This window comes from Budorcas taxicolor, chromosome 1 (genome assembly GCF_023091745.1).
Source record: "Budorcas taxicolor isolate Tak-1 chromosome 1, Takin1.1, whole genome shotgun sequence".
Classification (NCBI taxonomy): domain Eukaryota; kingdom Metazoa; phylum Chordata; class Mammalia; order Artiodactyla; family Bovidae; genus Budorcas; species Budorcas taxicolor.
Genome location: NC_068910.1, coordinates 137,545,189 through 137,568,626, shown reverse-complemented (window position 1 = coordinate 137,568,626; position 23,438 = coordinate 137,545,189). Strand labels below are relative to the sequence as shown.

General features: G+C 40.5%; 1 protein-coding gene across 1 annotated transcript in view; it reads right to left on the bottom strand.

The window, feature by feature from the left end:
- ATP13A3 (ATPase 13A3) overlaps positions 1–19,378 on the bottom strand; it is an 81,225-nt gene extending 61,847 nt beyond the window's left edge. The window contains exon 1 of the mRNA XM_052637396.1: positions 19,333–19,378. The gene's annotated coding sequence lies outside the window, so the exon portion shown is untranslated. The remainder of the gene's footprint in view (positions 1–19,332) is intronic.
- Between the last annotated feature and the right edge of the window lie 4,060 nt (positions 19,379–23,438).

Below are 23,438 nucleotides of genomic sequence, written 5' to 3'. Positions count from 1 at the left end.
TGACAATTTCTTCTCACACTAGGGTGTGCTGCAGCCCTAAAAAAGTACAGTACTAGAGTCATCCCACCAATGTAAGCTTGTCCCATCAAATCAATATGACCTGAGGTAGCAGTTGTTCTCAAGAGCTATACACCTGATGCCATAGATGACATGCAGAATGAGCAAATCCAACCTCTTTCCGTGCAGAAAGGTCAGCTGTTGCTGCCTGAGCCTGTAAGGTTTAGTCCAATCCTGCAAGGTTTCAAATGTACACATGCCTACCTTCAAAGCATAAGGCAAAGGAACTCTGCTCTGACACTGTCCCCACTAAAGAATCCAATCTGGGGTTCTTACCCTTTAATCTGTGCTCCTTCCTTAAATCCTGGCCTGAATCTCAGGATCATCATTCAGGATTTCCCAGAGTCATTTTTAACAACCAAAACATATAATTCTGACCCCCATTTCCCATCACCACCTGAAATATGCTTCTTGAGGGGAAGAACTTATTCAAATACTTAAATGGAAGACAGTTCTGTTTCCAACCAAGATGTAAAAACGCAGACCAGACTAGCCATCCTAACTACTGGATTGGCCAGAAAGTTCATTTGGGTTTTCCCGTAAGATATTATGGAAAAGCCAAATGAACTTTTTTGCCAACCCAATAAAATAACAAAATTAATAAAAGATCTAAAACTATATAGTTTTCAAGGAACTGGACGTCAACCAAAGCTGTTTAGGCATTCAGACATGTCCAAGTCTTTGCGAACCCATGAACTGCAACATGCCAGACTTCCCTGTCCTTCACCATCTCCTGGACCTTGCTCAAACTCATGTCCATCAAATCGGTGATACCATCCAACCGTCTCGTCCTCTGTCATTTCCTTCTCCTCCCGCTTTCAATCTTTCCCAGCATCAGGGTCTTTTCAAATGAGTCAGCTCTTTCCATCAGGTGGCCAAAGTACTGGAGCTTCAGTTTCAGCATCAGTCCTTCCAATGAATACTCAGGGTTGATTTCCTTTAGGATTGACTGCTTGGATCTCCTTGCAGTCCAAGGGACTCTCAAGAGTCTTCTCCATCACCACAGTTCAAAAGCATCAATTCTTCAGAGTTCAGCTTTCTTCATGGTCCAACTGTCACATCCATACATGACCAGTGGAAAAACCATAGCTCTGACTAGACGGACCTTTGTCAGCAAAGTAATATCTCTGCTTTTTCATAATACGCTGTCTAGGTTGGTCATAGCTTTTCTTCCAAGGAGCAAACGTCTTTTATTTCATGGCTGCAGTCACTGTCTGCAGTGATTTTGGAGCCAAGAAAAAACCGCTGTCACTTTCAACTGTGTCACCATTTCTTTCAACTGTTGACAATTGTTTCACTCAACGGAAGAAACTGATATAAAAATGGGAAGTATCTAGGTGAGCTCTATAATTGTCTCAGTTTACACTCTGAGTAATTACAGGATGCCACACAAAAAAAAAGGTAGGACAAGGAACCTAGGGGGAGCCCAGCAATCAACCAAGTTGAAGAGATGAAGCTGCGAGTCTAAGGACGTGCCAAAGTGACTGGGTTTGCAAGGCAGATTACCAGAGAAGAGGTGTGTACAGAGCATGAACACTAAAAACTTGCAAAGTGGGGATTCTTCTCAAGTCTTCAACTGAATACTGATCAGCATTTCTGTGTGAGGAAACTACCAAGACCAGAAGAAAGCCATTCAAAAGGTTTTAGGGGAAGAATGCATCAGGTTCACACGGGGGAGAGTACCTGTTCCCACCAACCACAGTGGGAAACCTCATTAGTTGCATGGAATCAGGAGGACCCAGAGGATTTTGCTTCAGTGGGCTTCCCTGGTAGCTCAGTTGGTAAAGAATCCGCCTGCAACACGGGAGACCTGGCTGGGAAGACCCCCTGGAGAATGGAAACGCTACCCACTCCAGTTTTCTCGCCTGGAAAATTCCACGGGGTCACAAAGAGTCAGATTGAGAGTATGACTTTTCTCAGAAAGTCGCGACTGAGCGACTTTCACTTTGCTTCAGTAGTAGGTTCAAATTAGCCCCAAACTAAAAGCTACTCTGGTCCTGCCAAACAAAACTTCTAGGACTTGAAAGAATAAAACTGTTTCCAAGTAAATGCTTCACGGAACACAGTCCAAGGAGATTTACAGGAATGCAAACTATCTAGTACCATGTCTGCTATCCAACTGAAACCTAACAAAGAACCAAAGAGAGACAAAGAACCAAAGAACCAAAAAGAGACATCCCATAATGAGAAAAATCAATGGACCAAAGAGGACCTAGATCTGAGAGACAACAGAATTGGTAGACAAGGCCGTTAAAACAACTGCTGTAACTGTAGTCCACATGTTCAAAACACAAGAGGAAAGACTAATCATGCAAAACAGACACATGAAAGATATAAAAAATAACCAAACTGAACACAAAATAAAAAGTATAATGTCTGAGATGAAAAATATACTAGATGGAATTAACAGCAAATTAGGTATTACAGGGGAAAGAAAATCAATGAACTTGAAGACAAAGTAACAGAAATATCCAAAATTTAAAACTGAGAGGAAAAAACAGACTAAGGAGGGGGAAAAAAGCTAGCATAACAGCATCAGTAAGCTGTGAAACAACCTCAAGTACTCTGATATGCACATAAGGTAGAAAGGAACAAAAAATATGTAATTCTATAATGGCCCCAAAATTTCCAGATTATATGAAAAGGTATAAACCCACAGATCCAAGAAGTTCAACCAACACTAAGCAAAAACATTAAGAAATTACATCAAGGCATATCATCATCAAACTGCTCAAAATTGTGATGAAAATAAATTTAAAATGACATTAAATTTCTTGCTAAAAACAATGCAGGTAAAAAGACAGAGCAAGATCTTTGAAGTATTAAGAAAAAGAAACTATGAAGAGAATTCTATACCCAGCAAAAAAAAATCTTCCAAAATCAAAGTTGAACTAAGTCTTTCTCAGATATAAAAGCTGGTAAAAATTCACCAACAGCAAACCTACACTATAAAAAGTTAAAGGGAAGTCCTCAGACACAGGGGGTAAAAAAGATAACTGATGGTAATACAGATCTCTACAAAGGACTGAAGAACACCAGAAATGGTAACTATATGGGTAATTATATACAACAACGGCACAAACAACACTGAGAAATGAAAGCACTCTCTTATAAGGTTCTTAAGAAAGCAGGAAAAGAATGGCAAGGAATACCCAGTGTAAGCAATTAAGAGAAAGACTAAAATTTAGAGAAGAAATAAATGAAATTAAAGAAAAAGAGCTGGTTCTTTGACATCAGTAAAATTATCATTTCTAGTTGCATGTGGGGGTGAGGGGGTACAAATTATCAATATTAAGACTATGGCAGGAGACACTGCTTTAGATTATGCAGATATCAGAAGGAGAATCAAGGAACCAACAACCAACTTTATATAAACATACCAACTTTTTTGCAGGTCTGAACTTACTTTCAAAAAACATTTTTTTCTTTTAAATTATTATGGACCAGGGAATGGCCATGAGTTGATAACTGCTAAAGCTCACTCAAAAGCTGAGTGATGGTCCATTAGAGTTCATTATACTAATTATTCTACTCTTTAATAATGATACTATTCTGTTCTTTCTATTTTTTAATACGTATAAAAGATGGATTGGGAGTTTGGGATTAGAAGATACAAACTATCAGATATACAATGGATAAACAACAAAGACCTACTGTATAACACAGGGAACTATATTCAATATCTTGTGATAAACCATAATGGAAAAGAATGTGAAAAAGAATGTATGTATGTGTGTGTGTGTGTGAATAACTGAATCACTTTGCTATACAGCAGAAATTAACACAACATTGTAAATCAACCATACTTGAATAAAATAATTTTTTTTTAAAAGCTGCCCATCTGAGGTGAAAATAGAAGAAAAATTTCAGAGAACAGTCATTCCTGGCACCAAGGGATAAGATCCTGAGGACTCTGCCTCTGAGTTCCAAATCTACTGATTCAACATATTATGTATCAGGTATTATCCATAAACTCTTACTCCTGGGTTTTGACTCTAATCCTTCTTCACTCTCGTCTTTTATCCATTGCCTACAAACATAGATGCACTTCCTCACTTACGTAAGTTCTAATTTTTCAACATAGAATATATTTGTAGATAAATAAGCATGCTTTTATAATTGTAGAAAAAGGATTGCCATTAAAAATCAATGTTTTCATTAATTTCATATACTCATAACTATTTAAAATATCTCTTGAGAGAGTACACATTAGTCTAAGATAACTACATTTTCATCTCATATGACCACAGCAAAAATACTTAAATGAGCTATTACATGATGCACTGCTTAGAACAATCCGAATTCCCACTTGTTTAAACATAATTCTTGACCATATTACCTCATTACTCATCTTACAAGTGTTATTTCTCCGAAATTTAACTTACTTTTTAAGGCAAAGTTCTTATGTCTTACCAAGTTTTACCAAAGTTGAAATAGTAAAAATAATTTAAGTAATTCAAATTAAAAGTTTCTCTAAAAGTCACCAATTACTATTCTCTCTAGATATATTATACTTCAAAGGAAATTACCAAGATTTCACTTTCACATAAACTTTTAGTAAAACCCAGTGAGACAACTGCAACAGCTTACATTTGAACATAAACATGCTGAAAATATATATTTAAATTTTAAAAACATGTACATAAATGGAAATCCCTTAACATTTCTATGACATATCTATGAAGATAAAAATCTACATAAGCATTTCAAAATATATTACTTATAAAGGTGAAAATACATGTTAAGCACTAGTCTACTAATTATCCAATTAAATATTTAAAGCTTTAAGATCAAACTTCTAAAATCCACTGACTTACAGAAGTATAACTTCTGGTGGTTTGAGTGTATGTGTTTTTTAATCAAGTCAATTTCTAGATCATAAAAAGCAGAGAAATTTTTCTTACCAATAGCACTATATCATCATTCCTTCCAACCGTGATATTAGCAGAACTTTCAAAAGCCAGCTCTTAACAAAAACAATAAAACTACGCATAAAAATTCATTCAAATGAGAATTTTCTGCCACGTACTTGAGTTCTTTTTGAACTGTTTTCAAAATGACTAAGACACTAAAATTCAGAATTTTTTAGTGTACCAATTTTAAGTGGATTTTCAGAAGATACACCTTCTGCCATCTGACTGCCACTGAAGAGCTCCTAGTATTTGAATAAATTGCATCTAGCTAGTGTACTGAAGTCTCAATTTCACAGTGCATGACGAGCCTTGATGTTATCTAAACAGCAAGCAGCTTATAGGCTATTGTGCTTAACCAAACCCTTCCTTGCATTTACAATGAACCTGATTTTTTTGTGTTGAGTAAGAACAGAAGCACAGGACAAAATGAAGCTATCAGGAATAAAACTCACTAAATCTAATTTTTGTGAAAGTTAACTTTTTTCTACTAATGTACAGTATTAAATCTAGAATAAGAGTCAGATCTCATTTCCTAAAACAGGATGAGTTGGCCTCAACAAGAACAGAAATCCCGAAACTTAAGGTATCTTTGCCTCAAACCTGAATTTCACATGAGCTGTAACAATATTATAAGAGTATGTGTGGAGGGTTTTCTTTGAGGATATGTATGTGCCTAGAGAATATACATGTAACAATATTATAACAGTATGTGTGGCGGGTTTTCTTTGAGGATATGTACCAGCCTAAAATTCCAAAGTAGACAATTTTACAAGGTGATTTCATTAATGATCTGCCACTCAAGTAAAACCTCAAGCAAGCTATATTCTGAATAAATATTTTTACTTTTTTACTTCAGGTGGTATTTGCCAACTTCAGGGAGACTGGAGTTAAAAGAAATAAAAACGTACTATTTAATGTTCACAAAATTAAGAGTTTAAAAGTTCTCCAATGATGCGCTTCGTAAGTTTGTAAACACATACTTTTGAAGTCTTAAAATTAAACTGCACTAAACTTTTGGGCTACCTTGTATTGTTGAAAAACAAAATCAATCATCCTACTTTATTCTGTAGTTCTAGATTCTTTTTCCTGAGAATTAAACATACCTACTCATGTTAAATAAAGATTTGATAAATACATCTTTCAAGACCACAAAGCAAAAGGTGTCATAAAAATCCTAGAGAATAAACAGCACAGCCAGCATTCTGAGTATTATTTCATTGTCAAATGTGTAGCATCCTCAGCAATTAAGATGACCTTCTGCAATTCAAAAACAGTTCTACTGAAATAAAATGTGCAGTAGTCAACTGAAATAAAAGGTGACCTAACAAACATGAAATCTTTACTCACTGCACAACCTTAATTTTAATATCTATACAAATATTTGTGTAAAAAGAATAAAAAAGTCTCAATCTCCCAACTGCAGTAACAAAATTGTGAAAAAGGTAAAACTTAGCACTCAAGTCATCTCCTAACAATAAGAATGACATAATATAATTTAGTGAATACATGGAAATTTTACAAGGATACCAGCTAAATTTTAACAAAGCTCTACTCAATACCCATTTTATCACTTCCCATCTTGAACTTTCTCTTATAATACATGCTTTTGTTTCTGTGTTTAGGCTTAAGGAAGACCATTGTATCCAATATACACCAAACCAAAACTGTATTTACATTTGCAAAGTGCAGTCTTTGTATAATTTATTTTTTGTAAGTTATAAAACAATGTGATAGCTTAACAAAATAAGTTATAATTAGGAAAGGTAATGCAATTTTCTGTCTTAGGGTCAATTTAAGAACATTAAGAGTTCTAACTTAACCTGCACTATAGCATATGTACATACATTTTAATCATTTTCTATTATATACACTATTTAAAGAAAGAAAGAAACCCATTTATTCAGAAAACTCCATCTGGTAAGACTATCATTACACAACATAATGGCTTTGAGTATTACAGTCAACTGTATAGCATTTAATCAGTACAAACTGGGAGAAGGCACCTTTGAACTGACAAATGGCATCTATGCTTTCATTCTTTTAATTTAAAAAGGAAATGAGTAAAATTAACCATTTACATACATCATAACGAAGTTTGCATAATTAAATAGTTGTTTGTCTACTTAATATGAGATTTTTTTCATTTATTCAAGTTACTCTGATCTTAACACTTTTATACTTCCCCTTAAATCTTTCTCATGTATTCAACTTTCTAAAACTCCCTACTCAGGGAGAGTTTTGAAAGTACTTTAATTGCTAGATTTATTTCAAAACCTTACTAGTAGAAAGGCTCACTGTGGTTAAGACCAGTCCTAAAGAGTGAATATTCAAAACTGGCAGAACCAAAAAGGCCTCAAAAGAAAACTGGCACCCACCTCTAAAACAAAAGGCTGAACAGATCTGTAAACGGGTGACATAGCTAGTGTGTGTCAGGATGGGAAGGGAGGAGACTTCAGTACTCTTTGAATGCTCCTACCATCTCTGTGCAATAATATTTTTAAACAGATAAGGAGAGAAAGAAGACTGAGCATATGCACAGAATTCTAAATCCACCACACATGGCCACCTGTGGGCCTGAACCTACGGGAACCTCCAATGGTCTCTATTAAAGCATTCCACTCTGTGCCTGAATAGCACTCTCTCTCACTGTTATTTTACCCGAGACATGGTAAAGGAGCCATTTGAAGCCTCCCTTAACAAGTATACTTCAAAAAGCTACAGCTGGCTCTTTTTATTTTTTTATTATTTTATTTTTCTCTTTCCTCCATATTTTGGCTCCACTGAGGAAAAGTACTAACCAAAGATACAGCATAAGCAACAGCAAATTCTAAATTATTTTATCAAACTAATTCATCTATAAATCTTAAGTGAGCATATATGCCATGTTCGTTACTATATTAGGAACAGTAAGAGATATACAACATTATCCCAAAATACAAAAAAAAAAAAAACAACAGAAAGAAGAGTACAGAACTCAAGTCAGCTTTAACTTGTTCTTAAATGTCGACTAACTCCACATGAACTACTTCGCAAGTTCCTTCACCCATCTTGGTTTCCATTTCTCCACTAAAATGAGACGGCTGTAATAAATCCCGACTCATCCCCACCGTGCGTTTTTGGCCTCCTGAAGTACTGCCGGTGTACACAGTCCGCTGTTGCACTCTTTCACCACGAGGTGGTGCTCCAACATTGGTAAGAAAGACTGACAGCTTTCAGAACTTTGACAAGGCAATCACTGATTAAGTATGAGTAAAGGTAAGAAATTTTATACGCTGTTTTTTAGTACCAATGCAAATACTAATATGACAAAGTAGGAGCTGCTCATAATAGAACTTCTGTTTCATGTGTCTCAATGGAAAATAAGACATCACAATAAACATAAAACACATGATAATGGGGAGGGGAAGGCAGATATTATTCCCTTCATACAGACTCCCAAATTCACACTTGTCTGAAACTAGAATTTAGGGTACAGTGTTGTAGAACCAGGGAGGAGGGAAAAGAGTTAACAGTTAAAGAGCTCATGATCCTACTGGAGAACAAGATAAGGTAAAGTATGAAGTTATGTGATAAAGTTATCTATTAAACTGGCAACAACAACAACAAGCACCTTTATACATTGCTGCTAAGAGTGAATCTGTGCTAGCTTTCTGGAAAATCAACTGACTATATACAAAAACTTAAACCTTCTACATACTCTGATCCAACAATCCCAACTAGAAATCACACATGTACCTATACGTGTATGTTACCACAAACCCTTTCTTCAAATTCCTCTCTGCATTGTTAGACTTCTGAAACAGAATATAAAAGTTTTGGACTTTTTTTTCCTTTGGGAGTGAGAATGAGTACTTACAAACAAAAAACCTACTTGAAACTAATGAGAGTATTTTAAACACTCACAGAAGAAACTATAGAGCATGGGCATTTGATACAACAGGAACTGACAAATCAGGAGTCTAATAACAACTATGTAAATAAATCAAATTGGTTGAGTCTAATTCCCCAAACTAAAAGTTAGACTTTCAGGGTTAAGGGATTAAATGGTAAAACTATTATGTATAGAGTGAGTTACAAGGATATTTGTACAAAATAGGGAATACAACCAATATTTTATGATAACTATAAATGAAGTCTAATCTTTAAAATTGTGAATCACTATTATTTTACATGGGTAACTTACATAATATTGTACATCAACTATACTTCAATTTTAAAAAGTTACTTTATAGAGGTGTGGTAAAGGTTTTCATTAAGCAATATATACATGAATGTTTCTATTTTAATGCAAATTAGTAACTATTTCTTCTAAACTGTAATGCTGTTAATCCAAATCCCTAATAGCTTATTTGACATTTCAATCAGCAGTTCAAAAGGTAGTCTTTGAAATCTAGACACATTAATTCTAAGACTGATCTTTCACATTTTAGCATAGTTACAACTGGGATATGGCTTAGATGTCACTGTTGCGGTTGACAGTTAACCCCAGTGATGCAGCCATCAATGCATGCTCCTAGGACAGTGTTTATCAGTTCAGTTCAGTCGCTCAGTCGTGTCTGACTCTGCAACCCCACGAGTTCCAGCACGCCAGGCCTCCCTGTCCATCACCAACTCCCGGAGTTCACCCAAACCCACATCCATCGAGTCAGTGATGCCATCCAGCCATCTCATCCTCTGTTGTCCCCTTCTCCTCCTGCCCCCAATCCCTCCCAGCATCAGAGACTTTTCCAATGAGTCAACTCTTCGCATGAGGTGGCCAAAGTACAGGAGTTTCAGCTTTAGCATCATTCCCTCCAAAGAACAGCCAGGACTGTAGTGTTTATAGCACTGTCATTTCAGCTGAGTGAAGTGCATTATTGGCACGTTTAAGTTGATGATTAAAAGTATTCTGAAAGACTACATTGTAGTTGAATATTAAAACATAAAGTGATCATTTGCACAGAAAAGTATCAAAATAGGGCAGCAGAGTGGAAAGGAAGAACTAGGATTAGAAATGGGCGGGGGCACAGAAGAGAGAGAGAAAAAAAAAAAAAGAGGGGTGAACAGGAGAACTTTCCAGAGAATTATACTTCTAAATCTTCAGTATGTTAAGGAGTCACACATGGACTACAGATTTGTTCATTTTTCTTATAACAACAAACTCCAAATAATTTTTCTTCATTAACTCAGCAGTTCACTTCAGGATTACTGTATTATGCTTGTAAGAAAATATAATTTACTCATGATCTATACTACAATATGGCTCACATTTCATTCTTCCAAACATTATAAAGACTCAACCACAAAGAAGCACAAAATCACCAGAAAATCATTCTGTACAAAAAGTCCAATCCTGCACATTTACAACTACAACCGACAGGCACTTGGATCAGCTTTTCTCAATTATATGAATGTGAGAAAACCCACTTTACTCTTTTTTCTCCAATTTGAAACCTACCCAAGTTGACTCAGCACGGAAAGCAAGTATAAAGCCCTTATCTCTGCATTCAACGAATACTTCAATAATATGGAACTTTAAATTTCTGTTGGAGAGGATAATGGCGTTACTCAAGGCACAACTATCACAGAAATCTAAACTTCCTCATTTCCTATGGTCATTCTGTAATCCACTATTCAGGATTAAAGAAAAAAAATCAATGTGTTTGGGTACTATTGACTGACATTTGTAGAAGGATTTTTAGTTTACGAAATACTTTTAACTGGCATTATCTACTTTATTTACCAGTTTTCAATCAATATTGTCTTTTAAAAACTGAAGGAAAATAATCTTCACTTAACTAAGATTAGCATTTTGCACTTTCCCTAGAAGGCCAAGCATGGAATGACTTTATATCGAAAAGCCTTATCAACAAATTAAGGGATGTCATGTAGATAGCACCATCCATTTTCCAAAAATTCATCTGGAAGCAACACATACTTGAAATACACGCTTTCATACAGAAAACAGTGACCAAGTTCCCGAGATAGAGCACAAGTGACCTTGTTACCTGCCACAATGCAGCTGGATTCTACTTCCTGTCACACTAGCCTGGGCCATGGGGCAGGTAGCCAGGTGACCAAGCCTCCGCTTCCTCTGCCCACTTCTTAATTATTAAGACTCCCCAAGCCTCCACTTCCTCTGCCCACTTCTTAGCCATTACTATTCTCTATGCTTCTTTCAGGAGCAAAGGGTGATACCACTGTCCCATCGACCGTGGCAACCACCAATCAGTATTGTCAGCACTGGTCTCTCCCAGACCCACAGAGTCAAACATCCACTGACCACATTTTGCTAACACCCAAAAGGCTTGTTTCGTCTTCCAAAAACCTACTCCCCCACTTGCTGCCACCACTACTAGCTCCCCTCCACTCCTTTAATATAAGATAGCCCCTGCCTCAAAAGCCATGCCAGGAATTTGGAAGTCATCCTAGACTCCTACCTATCCCACACCTTCTATATCCATCTGGGCTCTGCCTTATCATCTCTGCTTGTCTCATACCCACCTCCCCTATCTGCACGGGCATGCCTCAGCTCGGGTCCAGAGCCCTCTCCAGTCTCCCTCATTCAAATCAATAGAAGAACCAGATAGGATCATTTCTCTTTGTTTAAAATTTCCAGAGCTTCCTACTGTCTGCAGCAGCATTTCCCAATTGATAAAAAGTCCCTCCAAAATTGTAAAGGCATTGCCTGCTCATATAAATTGAAGAAAAGTACTGAATTAAACAAAGTGCAGCAGCCTTTTTACTAGCAAGTCTTTGGAAAGTTTACAACACACAACACTACTACGTGTTTGTCCTCCATGGGAAACTGGGGCAGAAGACGCCCGACAGGGCTCCAAGACAAAGTCACAACTAATTCGAAGACAATAATCCTTCGGAACCTGGCCCTGCCTAGCTGTCAGCATCATCCTCCAGTCAACAATGGTTATTATTCACCTCCTACAAACCTTAATCCAGCCTATACAGAACACAGCTTGCAGTTCCTCTAAGAGCCCTACTGATTCCTCATTCCATTCCTTTATATACATTGTTTCTTCTGCAAAGAATGCCCTCCCCTACCTAACAGTCTGGCTGAAGACCTCCTGCTAGTCCTTCCAGACCATGGTCAACTACCTTCTCTAGGAAGCTTTGATGAATCTCTAAGTAATGAAATTTTCCTTTTTTAAAGTATGGAGCGGGCATTGTGGTTCTAGCACGCAGAGAGGCTGGCTCATGTAAGAGTCGAGAGTACTTCTGACTGAGTTTCCCTGAAGGGTCTCCCCATAGTCATTTCATCCACTCCAGCCCAGAAGCAGCAGGGGTGCTGCTGGTGGCGGCAGATGGAGCTGGCACTGTGGCAACCCCATGGATCAACCATTCTTCTTGGACTGAAAAGCTCTGTTTCTGTTTTAGAGACCACTGATGGTCAGTTTTTCATTATTATGGACAGAAAGTCTCCCAACATGTTCATCAATGAACTTAAAACAGGGCCTTTATCCTAACCAAGTATTAGTATCTTGAAATCTAACCCCAGACCAATTGTTTGATTTAGGGAAAGGCAAATTGAGAACACCAAGATTTTGCCAAAGTACTCTAATATTTCAAAATAAATCTAATAATATTACATTAGCATTCCAGCAAGAATCACTATGGTTGATCACTATTTCTTATTTCCTAAAAAATCATTTGTTGGAATGTCATGTCCACACATGCCAAGTATGTGCTACATTCTGGAGATTACAAAGATTACATTTCTAACCTCAAGAAGCCAAATCTAGGTTAGACAAGTAAGTAAGCAAACAAACATATCACATCAAGTGTTGCACACTGCAGTAAAGTATGCATCACGGGAGCACTGAGAGCAGGGAGGGGCACGGGGAGGGAGGAAGAGGTGTGAAGGGGACGGAGAAGCCTGCAGAAAAGAGCTAGCTCTCCCTTATCTAAGACCTGATGACCTGACGGGTGAAGTTCATCAGGCAAACAAGCCGTACAAAGATGGGAAACGAGAGAGGGATGGAATCCAAGTAGAGGAATTACCACATGCAGAAGTGCTAAGGTGAGAACTCGGAGAAAATGTCAGGGAATACACGTTGCCTGAACTAGCTGGAGCAGAGGATGGCCTCTGAGGAATGGTTGGAAATGGAGCTTTAAAAGATGGCACAGAATCAAATTATGATGAAAGACCTTGTTTGATAAAGTTATGGATTAACTTGTATGTAATGAAGCTTCTGAACTTCTCTCAACTGAAAGAGACCCAAGGCCATGAGGAGGGGCCCACGTTCCCAAAGAAGACAATGTGAATGGGGTGCAATGCAGCAGTTCTGAGTTTCCTTGCTAGACTGTGTACCTCTAAGAAGGTAGAACTCACTTATCAATGTATAGCCAACATTCAGTCCTGTGCTGGGCACCGACAGGATCTAACAAAGTATCCAACAGTTAGATATGCTAACACAATCTCAGGGCTCAACCAAGAAGCCCTAACCCAGCCTCCTTCCTTACTGCCCATAAAATCACAACTCTTATGCACTACAGTAAGCGGTAATTGCCACAACTTTTAAAAGAACATGCAGAAAAGGTCATTCACTCTGGGATGCAGAGAAAGGATTTGGGGAAAGAACACATTAAGATGCTTTGAACCTGACAAAATTAAGCAGTTTTTCTATTCTTCTCACTAAAAACTGAACAGAAAATACCTGTGGATTATAACAAGTATATTTTCACATCAAAAGAACTCAGATAAAAATAGATTAAATAAATAAAATAAACAACAAATAAATAAAAATAAGTAAATAACAAATAGATAAAATAAAAATCTATTTTAACTAAGAATTTGCTAATTAGTCTTTCAAGTAATTAAGTGCTACTTAAGCCACCTGCCTGTAGTACTTTACATTTTACTTAGTAAACTGAATTATATTATGATAATTAGCAGGCAAGTAAGAACTCTGGTGCTTGGGGATATAATAAAAATAGTAAGGAAAAAATATTTGGTCCAAGAAGAACCAGTGACTCACATTTTAACAAAATCAATCCAAAGGCCACAGAAGTGAAACAAATGTCAAGCCCTCTTTTTAAAGAAAAGACGAAGACATATTTCACTAATCAGAATTTCTAAATAAGGGAACATAAAATCCTACTAAGAAAGCATAATTAAACATATTTTTAAATTTTATAATGTAGCCAGGGAGAGGAAAAAAAAGGTAACAGTAATACAGAGGATGGGGGGGGCAAGAGTCTGAAGACATACCCAGTAACATCAAGATAAAAATATACATCAAATGTATGAGACACATGAAATTAACACTTTTTAGGATGTTGCTACCAAAGATGCAAAATCATGGTATTTTTCCTATGAAAAGCCTGAATTAAACAGTGTATCATTATGGCCTGCTACTCTAGCTGAAAAAAGCAATCCTCAATCACAATCCACACACTCTCTCATCACACACACAGAAAGACACACAGTGCGGCTTGTTTTGACTATGTTAAATATTATTAAACTAACAATAGTAATTTACCAATTACTGGGCCTCTTACCCTCAGAACTCTCTAGGTTTTATTATCTCCATTCAGCAAATGAAGAAACTAAAAACTACTTAACTACAGAGGTAGTTAAGCAATGAGGCTGGAATTCAAAATCTCTTATATGTATAAGGCTCTGAGGTCACATTTTAACCAATATACCATGCCCTCTACTGGGGCATATGACTGTTAAATCTTTAGACACCATGACATTTCTTTAAAGGATGGGGTCTTCTTACTGTGCTACCCCCAGAGTGACACTAAGTTCAAATACTTTAGGCTTCATGGAAAATATTAACAACTTATAGTTGTTTCAAGATAATGCAAATCTTGCAAATCCCAGTAAGGTGACATTCACTCTTAAAAACACTGAAAGTAGCTGAATATCCACCTAAAATTACAAAAAGTACCAACAGTGCCCTAATAATCCCAACTTTATTCCTTAGCCCTTAATTATGCTAGTATGTGGTATAAAACACCCAGTATGACCCTAGGGAAACAGATTTTCTAAAACACCTAATTTCTTTCTCTATTATTCACACTGTAGAATCACATCACACATGGATTCAATTACATCAATCCAATTATCTGTGCTGCAAGAAAAAAAAAACAAAACACTCTAACGGTGGTAGGATGCTTGCCCTCACATCCTCGTCCCAGAGTGAGCAGGTCATGGAGACTGACTCTGTTGTTCCTCAGTCGATCCAAAGTCCAGTCACCCTTCCAGATTACGACTCCAGAAAAAGTCACCTGTACTAACAGCTGGGGAAAACACTAGCTTGTGAGAACTGAAAAACAGTAGGTAGGTTAACCAGTTTTCAAACTGGTGCCTTCCTAAACCACTTTTTCACAGGTGATTTTGACTACACAGGATTTTACCTTAAATGAGAATTTAAGCCCAAAGCCCCTACATAAACCTGGATTTCACTTTACTCAGGTCTTTAGATCAGAAAGAATTAGGATTCAAAACACTTGTCTTTTATATAGCAGAGTAAGCTACTAACATGTTTTCCATCCTACTTCACAAGTGGGAAAAAGAGAGCATAGGATGCTGTGAAGAAGCCACACTAAACACATGTGAGAGCTGTTCCAGGACTTACTTTAAAATAAACTAAAAATGTAACAGAAGTCTGTCAAATGCTCAAAAGCAATCCTTTAAAGCTGGTTCTCAACAGAGGGAAAAAACAAACCCACAAACATCCACCAAGCTTTCAGATGTGCCATTACTACACAGTTCAAACTAAAGACAGGGTGAAAAGAATACCCAACCAACCGAAAGCTTCTCCTTTACCAACATGCGGTCACTTACCTCTCCAGACATCAGTTTCCTTTTCTATAAAAAGAAGGGACTAATCTAAATAACCTTTGACTGTTCAACATTATTATTTTCCAATCTCATACCTCCTTATTTCAATATCCAACTCATCAATCTTTTGTGAAAAAAATAAGAAAAACTAAGTAAGAGTCAATTAATCAACTATGCTAAGGTAGAACAGTTCTTGACTTCGCTATCAACAACAGTCAGAAATATTTTTATTTAAAATTTTTGAAAAAGATTATATAGACATCAGCAAGTTTCACATCATGTACTCAGGAAATTCTACTCCAACTCACTGTTCCTGGAAATTTTATTTCTCACCTAACTAGTATCTGACTGTCAATGGCTTTTTTTTTTTCTGGTGGAGGTGGGGGGTTCTCGGGGTGGGGGGGGTGGCTTGTGAGATCTTAGTTCCCCAGCCAGGGACTGAACCCAGGCCCCTGGCAGTGGAAGCAGAGTTCTAACCACTGGACTGCCAGGGAATTCCCTCAACAGATTATTTAAAAGCAAGATCCACAGCAAGTAAGTGAAAGGCTTAACTAGACAGAAATTCTGACTAAAAGATTGATTACAACTTACTTCACTCATCTCAGGTCACATGCAAAAAAGAGACTTCAGAGTACTACTCCTTCCTGCATTCTCAGCTCATACTAGTTTTAGTGGCCTTTGGTGATAGAAGGGGTGAAAGATGCATTTTCACCTGTAACTTCGAAGACACACGCCTCTGGGCAGCTCCATTTTCATAAATCTGTAAGAACTCTTCCCTTGGGGAGACACCTTATGGTACATAAGTGCTTTTTAAATTTGGACAGTCTCTAAGTTTGTTATTTGAGTTAATGACTTACTATCTCACCTAGCAAAGGCCCCAGTACAAGCCTTTGGGTTTAAGTATCCTGAGGTCTGGTATTAGGAAAGTTCTCTCTGGAGAGTTGGTCTATGGAAACTCTTCAGCATTCCTCATCCTCAACTTTCCTCACTCTCAGACATTTGACACCTGGCCAACTCTCCTTTTCCTTCATTCCACTTTTTTCCTTTCTTACTGAAGATCAAAAAATAATTTCAACTCACCATTGTAACAGTGATCGTTTCTTCCAATTACCATTTATTCATGACATTTCATATTATCTCTATGTTTAATCTTACTAATACAAATGTTTTTATCTCAATTTTATAATTACTAGTTACCATTAATTTTCCTTGTGGCTTTCCTTGTGGCTTCCCTTGTGGCTCAGCTGGTAAAGAATCTGCCTGCGATGTGGGAGACCTGGGTTTGATCCCTGGGTTGGGAAGACACCCTGGAGAAGGGAAAGGCTACCCACTGCAGTATTCTGGCCTAGAAAATTCCACAGATTGTATAGTCCATGGGGTCGCAAAGAGTCAGACATGACTGAACGACTTTCACGTCACCATTAATTCAACACATTCTACCTTATAAATGATCCAGATTAAAAAGCCTAGAACCTTTTATTTTTTAACCGGAATGTTAAAATACGTGGCCCAATTCTGATCCTCTCTTATTCCTCTACTCTCAACAAATGAAGATTAAAGACGCTAACTATCATTTCCTTGCACATTACCTGGACTAGTTAAATGGGTCAATCAGAATACAGTTTGATAACTACAGATTTACTCTCTCCAACAAACCAGTGGTCTTCATTTCACACAGAAAAACTATGTTCCAAAACCAAAGACTAAATCTCATCAGCTAACTCTCAGATCCAGATTGAACCAGATGAGCTATATAGCACATTCAGAGCACATTCCATCACTGGATCAAACCTTCTGCATATGTAGCAAGTAGATCTCAGATATCAGACTGTGTTCCTTTAGCATACCACTGACAGTTGTTTTAAGAATGTTGTTTTCAGTAAGTGATAAGCTGCTGCTGCTGCTACTGCTAAGTCACTTCAGTCATCTGCGACTCTGTGTGACCCCATAGATGGCAGCCCACCAGGCTCCTCTGTCCCTGGGATTCTCCAGGCAAGAACACTGGAGTGGGTGCCATTTCCTTCTCCAATGCATGAAAGTGAAAAGTGAAAGTGAAGTCGCTCAATCCTGTCGGACCCTCAGCAACCCCATGGACTGCAGCCCACCAGGCTCCTCCGTCCATGGGATTTTCCAGGCAAGAGTACTGGAGTGGGGTGCCACTGCCTTCTCCGAGTGATAAGCTGCTAACTCCTATTCAACTTAAGATCCATTCACAAGGTCTCCAGCTTAGATTACCCCGTATACCAGTGAACAGAAACCAGCTTTAAATGAACCAAGTAATCAATATCATTACGAAATTCTATTTCTGTCTCCTAAGATTTTAGAAATTACAACCCTCATTGTCATTCACAGGCATGAAGTTCCCATTTCCACCATCACCTAGACCAGTGGGAAAAGTTACAAAAGAAAGACAAAATTCCACAGGATGCCCCATATCACTCATCACTGCCCATTTCCTAGGACTGCCATCAATTTTAGCAATAAAGTATATTCACATCTTGAAACTTTATATTCACAGTGGTTACAAAACCACCATACTAAACTAGCACAGCCAGATTCAGTATATGGAATGGAAGGGGATAAAAAAACTATTTACTATGTGCCAGGAAGAGTGCTCTTTCCTTTACATACGCTCTCAGCTAGTCCTCAAAACTCTGTGATGTAAGTACTAGTATTCTCCTTTGTTCATAAAAAAAGAAAAAGAAGAACAGAGAAGTTAAGCAAAATAACAGTACAATAATTTTAATAACCAGAGCTACTCCAAATAAAGCTTCCAAGACAAAGAACTCAGCCCTCTTACTACATAATTTGAACATGGAGTCAAAGTAACGACTGTCAACTTTATTTTCAAAAGAGACTGCTACTTAATATTTTTATTACAACTGCACTACTTAGGATTTAAAGCAACCAAGATCAACATTTTTCCTACTCAATTCTCTGATCAAAAACAGGCTTTGTTGTTCTAATGTTCAAAAATCTCACTTAGCTGTCTCACCCTCACCTGATCTAATGGTGGGTAATGCAAAAACAAGGACAGTAGCAAAAGTACTTGCGTGACAGTGATTAATAATAGGCCTGCTATTTCGAGCAACTGCTTTGAAAAGGGGTTGCTAAACCATAATGGGATGCTCACAAACTTTTACTTTGGCAACTATAGCCTATTCTGCAAAGCAACAATCCTAAGAATACGACATATATTCCAGTGAAACAAAATTAATAAACGTGTGCTGAATTCTAAGCAAAGGCAGCATTTTTAACTAGGTAATCACCCTTCAAAAGACAATCAAATCAGATTAGCAGCAGTCTTCAGAAAACTGTTCATTTTGCAATAATCTTAAATGTCCCTGCATTTCTCAAAGATTTAAAAAAATTCTAACTTCCTGACTCAGAGATCCAAAATAGCCATTACATACACAAATGTTCTACTCATTTAGTTTGGAATCATGTGCAGGAAACCTAGGTTTCTGTTTCTAGGTTTACAACTCCATGCCCATTCGTTTTCCACTAATATAACCACTAAATACAGCTCTAAAACACTGATGATTAAAAGTAGTTAATTATGTGAGTGATTCATACCTTCTATGTCCAGACACCAAGATCCAAGGATGTTTCTGTCAGATCTATGGGAAAAGGAATAATAAACACCTGTTACAAAAGCTTTCCAAATTCGGAAGCTCTGAATTTTTGTCAGTCCCCAATCACTGGTGGTGCTGGAGAAGACTCTTGAAAGTCCCTTGGACAACAAGGAGATCAAACCAGTCAATCATAAAAGAAATCAACCCTGAATACTCATTGGCAAGGGCCGACGCCGAAGAAGCTCCAATAGTTTGATCACCTGACGCGAAGAGCCGACTCACTGGGAAAGATCCTGACGCTGGGATAGAAGGCAGAAGAAGAGGGCGACAGAGGATGAGATGGTTGGATGGCATCACCCATTCAATGGACATGAATTTGGGCAAACTCCGAGATAGTGAGGGACACGCAGGCCTGGAGTGCCGCAGTCCAGGGGGTCGCAAAGAGTCGGACACGACTAGATGACTAAACAACAAAATCAGATTCCCTCGGCTCCCCACTGCCGCAAAAGAAAAAGAAAAAACCCAGGTCACACATCCACCAGAACCTAACTTTCCCGAAGACGCGGGGAGAAGGAAAAGCTATAGAGAGAGCGGTCACGGAAGTACTGGAGGAAAGGGCCCTAGGTGTTTCTAGAGCCGAAGTGAGAGGCCTTTGGCAAGTTGTTAAGTCACTTTTCCTCTCTGGGCCTCACTCGGCTTAATGCGGTGACTGGCAAAGCTACTACTCCGTGATTCCTCAGTAAGCACCCAAGCAAACCCATCAAGCTCCCTGCCAATACCGCTACCTTCGATCTCACCATCTCCAGGACTTTCTAAAAGCGCTGGACCACCTCACCATCTCACTCCCAAACCCCAACGCACTTGCCTCCCCAACTAGCGGCGTGTCCATCCAGGCCTTCACACCCACAACGTGGAGCCCTTCTTCTCGCCGCACCTGTCCCAGACAATCAGCAGTCTTAGCGCTCCCCTCCTCACCCTACACACACCTTCCCCGAAAAATGATGCCCAATTCCGGCCCGAGGAGGCCGACCCCGAGCTCACCTGGTGCCCGCCACCCCCAACAATACCACTCACCTCTTCCAACCTCCCACATCACCACCACCACCCGCTCCGCGCCCCGTTCACCCTGCCCTCCGCCGTCACGGGGAAGCTGGAGCCACTCACCTGGCGCCCCCGCGTCGTCTCCCGGGCGGCCTCCCGTCCGGAGCTGCCAAAGGGCCGTGTGGGGCCGGGGCCGGGCTCGCCGCTGTAGCCGCCGCCGCCGCTTCACCTCAGCCCAGCCCCATCGCCCTCGGCCAGCGCCGGCGGCCGCGGGTCGCTCGAGCTCGAGGAGCCGCCGCCGCCGCGCGCTGCGGCTCCGGGTGAGGGGAGGGAGGCGCCGCGGCGGGGCCCGGGCCGAGCCGGGCGCTGGGGCGTCCGCGCTCTCCTCGTCTGCGCCCGCGGCGGCTGCGTGCAGCCGGAGCAGGGAGAGAACAAGGGCGGGCGACAGGGGGAGGTAGGCAGGGGAGGGGGCGTTCTGCACTCCGAAACTGCCTCTCGCCGCCAGCGACGAAGCGAACCCCCCTCCCCTCAGCGGTGGCGCCTGGATCACGCTGCGGGGAGAGCCAGCGGGCGGACAGGGGAGCGCGCGCGGCTAGCTCGGGACTCCCGCGCCGGATGTGAGGTCACGTGCTTGCCTCATCCAGCGCGGAGGGCGGAGGGGCGCAGAGGGTACGCCGGGAGGGGCGGGGCCGGAGTGGGCGGGGGCGATGACCAGGCCCCGCCCACATCTTCCCCTTTAGCCCCCCCTTCCCGAGGCTGGAGCAGAAAAGAAAGAGGGAGGAAGAGCGGTGCAGAGGAGCTGTCTGTTGGGTAGGTGTTTCTAACGCAGGACGGCCTTTTTTTTTGGCGGGAGGAGGTGATATTTGCCATCTTGGCCGCCGTGCAAACACCAGATTACAGTCCAAATCCTCATTTTATGAACAGGGAAACCGAGTTGTATTGAGGGGCCTAGCCTGACTTGCCCAGAGTCAAGGTCACAGAGGTAGCTTGTACAAGAATGATGGAGAGGAGGTCAGATCCTGGCTCGGCTCGCAGTTCCTTAACATTACACTCCCCCTTGCAGAAACCAAAAACTATAGATCGCATTTAACAACCGACTCAGCGGTGCCCAGCCTTGGGAGGAGGATTGGAAGGCGTACCCAAGAGAAAGCTCCCACGCTCCCACTACATCTCCTCCAGCGGTAGGGATTTTCTTCCGACAGCGCTGGATGCAAATTAAATACTTCCCCTAGCAAAAGATTTATCTCGGGGCACGGAGATGAACAGATCTTCCGGCCGGGTGAACAAATCGCGAGTTCGGTTTTCGCGGTGTCCCTTGGGCGACTCGCACAAGGAGCGCACTCAGCCACCTGCTGCCGCGGGCTCCGGCCATCTTTTCGCCCTGAGACTCTCGCCCGCGCCCCTTAGGCCCCGCCATCACTGTTAGTGTCATTCACCGCGCGGCCAACAGAACTCCCATCTGCAGGGGCGGAAGTAAGGAAGAGACTCCCGACCTCTGGTGCACCGCCCTTGGGAGCTTTCAGGCTCTGGTTCCTGGCACATGATACTACAAGTCGGGGGTTGCTACCCTTGATCCACGACACGTGGTGACACCTCATCTGAGACAGCACATACCCATGGCATCGATGTCGCCTAACCGGGAGCCAGGAACACGCTGCTCCTGGGCACCTACGTCACATGGAGCAGGACAGTTTACGCGCACTTTCTCGTACCGCGTGGTGTGGGCGGACATTGTACACAGATGGATCTATAGCCCTGTCTCCAACCCATGGGGTCAGTCTCACCGTCTGTTTCCTCCCTCAAATGAGTAAATGAGATAAGGAGTGTGGTATTTGTTGGGCAAAGTATAAGAAGCTGTCTTGGTGGGGTTGAGCCCATAAAGCTTCCTTCCTCACCTCTCGTTGCTTCTTGGATCCTTGCTGTTTTCTCTTGGCCTTTAAACAAACTTAGCTCCTAAAAACAAAACTATGGTGCCCAACCTTCACTCCAAGTGCCCTCTCCAGTTAGCTTCCAAGGGCTCCTCTCCCTCTCATGACCTCTTGAAACAGTGGTCTCTCTGCTGTCTCCACTTCCTCATTTCTCGACACTGGGCATTCCAGCTTCCCCTCTTCTCCCCAACACACACCCTTCCTCACCCTGCTTGGGTAAGAGAACCCCTGACTCTCCCAAATCTTAGTGGCATTCTGCAGGCATTCTCTTTCTGGGTCTCTCTGCTGCATTTGACAATTCAGATGACTCCCACCTTCTGGAATCTCAACATTCTCTTGGTTTGCAGAAGAGTATATTCTTCCAGTTCTAACATCTCAGTAAATAAGGCCTCTGCCTCCTTGGGTGGCATCCTTAAGTGCCACTAATTCTGAGTCTCCACCTTATATGCAAGACTCCGAACCCACAGTTCTTCTCATTCCACTCTTAGGAGATCACCTCTAACCTCAAGGTTGCAATTACCCAATCAGCCATTGCAGCCCAGACCTCTTCCACAAGAGTTAGACCCAAATATCCAACTGCCTGCCAGGAAGCTCTATCTAGATATCATAGGGGCACCTCACAGCTCAGCTTGTCCAAAACTATACTTGTCCTCTGCCTTCAAAGCAGCCCTTCCCTCAGCTGTTGGCACCAGCATCCACAGCCATCAGAACTAGAAAGTTGAGAATGAATGTGAGTGTTTTTATTTTATTTTGGCCTTGCAGCAGGGCATGCGGGATCTTAGTTCCCTGACCAGGGATGGAACCTGCCCACCCATCCCGCTTCTTCCCCCTCCAGTGGAAAGCAAAGTCTTACCCACTAAACCATTAGAAAAGTCCAAGTGTGAGTCATTATTGATTCAGCTCCTTGTCTTATCCAATCATCTAGTCATTTCTATTTCACCTCCTTAATAAGCCTCAAATCTCTACCTCCATTTCCCCTGGCAAACATTCCAGTCATCCTTTCCAACCTGAACTATTACAGTAGCCTCCTAACAATCTCTTCAGACAAATTCATCCTCCACTCAGCCTCCAGAGTGAACTATCTAAAACACAAACATATCTAAAATCCTGCAGGAGTTTCCCCTGGTGTCTTGCTGTT